The sequence below is a fragment of the Herpailurus yagouaroundi genome, unplaced genomic scaffold (genome assembly GCF_014898765.1).
Source record: "Herpailurus yagouaroundi ecotype Mexico unplaced genomic scaffold, PumYag 162, whole genome shotgun sequence".
In the NCBI taxonomy this organism is placed as follows: Eukaryota; Metazoa; Chordata; class Mammalia; order Carnivora; family Felidae; genus Herpailurus; species Herpailurus yagouaroundi.
The window spans coordinates 12,136,882-12,138,785 of NW_024412403.1; positions in this window are offsets into that span (position 1 = coordinate 12,136,882).

Below are 1,904 nucleotides of genomic sequence, written 5' to 3' on the forward strand. Positions count from 1 at the left end.
TAAAAGAAACTGGTTCCTTGGAGATTCCAGGGTAGGGGCAGGGAAAGCACAAGGCAGGTCTGGAACACCTTATGCAGGAAAGCAAGGAAGCTCTCAAAGAATGATAGGGGCATGTCGAAGGGACTGGCCCAAACAAGGACAATGGGAGTATCAAAATAAATAATGCCAGTAATGGATTATAACCCACTTAATAAAAAGGGACATCATGAGTCCACACTGGTGTTTTCCTTGTTTTATATTGAGTAAGTTGAAAGTTTGATGAAGAGCAGGATGTTTACCTCCTTTCAAAGCATGTCCCCACAAAACATACTTATTAATTACAAAGGTGAAAAGAGTAACTTTACGGTGGCCTATGTTGTCAGAGTTCATTTTAAATCGGATGATGCAATTGAACACCGTCAATGTTGGGACAACACTGCATAAATTGCATATGGCTCAGCAGGGAGCAATGTCTTCTTCAGATAGCAGACCACATCTGCGATGCTCCTGCCAAAGGTGTATAACCAAATATAATGATATTCTAGAAGATAATTGGCCAGCAGTCTTCTAAAGTCGTGAAGGTCAAGGTCATGAAGGTCAAAGTCGAAGGAAAACTTCAAGACTAAAGGAGATTAAAGAGACATGACAACTAAAAGCAATTTGTGACTGAACTGGGTCCTTTTCAGAGGACTTGACTGGGGACCCCTGAAGGAGGTCCAGGGATTAGATGGTATTAGCTCATTAAAGTTAATTTCCTTATCACGAATGTTGTATTATAGTCATGTGGAAGACTGCCCTTGCTCCTAGGAAGTAAACATGAAAGTATTTAGGGGTGATGGGCCACAGGAAATGACTCAGAAAAAAAGCTCTTTGTCCCATAGTTCAACTTTGCTGTACCTTTGTGACTGTTTAAAAGTAAAAATGCATTGAAGACGTACAAAGAAGGTAGTGAGGTATACAGTTTTTGGCGTTGGCATAAAGGTATAGTCTGGAATTCTAAATTTGCACATCGTCAGCATAGAGCTGGAGTATTAAGTCATCAGATGTGTCGGGTCACCTAGAGAACAGATGGAGAAGAAGGCTGAGGACTGGCCCTGAGTCTCGCCAATGTCTAGACATCCAGGAGAGAAGCGAGGCAAGGGAACTGCCATGCGTGGTCAGTTGGATGGTAGGAAGAGATTGGATGTCATGGAAGTGGAGGGAAGAGACTTTCTCAATCAACTCTGTTGACCGTGGCTGATAGATTGAACCCGATGAAGGAGTGACCTTTGGGCTTTGCAACTCAGAGGCTGCCAGGAACCTCTTGCCAAGAGCTGTCTCAGTGGAGTCCGGTTAGAGAGTGTGGCAGGCTGCAGAATGGTCCCCCCCCTCAACCCAAAGACACCCATCCCCTGCACTCCAGAATTTCTGACTCTGTTACCTTAGATAGTAAAATGGATTTTGCAGATGTGATTAAGGATCTTGAGATGGACAGATTATCCTGGATTATTTGCATGAGCCCAAGGCAATCACAAGATCCACATAAGAGAGAGGCAGGCGGGTCGGAATCAGAAGACAAAGATCGAAGTACAGAGGGAGGGGCCATGTCCTTGAAGACCGAGGATACGGCATGCAGGTGGCCTTCAGAAGCTAGAAGAGGCAAGGACACGGATTTCTTGCTGCAGTGCCGAAGGAAGGGAGCTCTGTCCTTGATTTTAGGCCTTTTGACCTCCCAAACTGTAAACTAATACATTTATGTTATCTTAAGCCGCTAAGATTGCGATACTTCCTTTTCCCAGCAGCCGGAAACTGAGAGAGAGGAATATATATCTAGAAAGAGAGATAGGGTTGGGAACAAACACGGGAGGTGAGAGAGCAGCTTTGGAAAAGTTTTGGAGGGAAGTGAGCAGAGAAGTGAGGTGGGAGCCAGGATGGCCCCTGCGGAC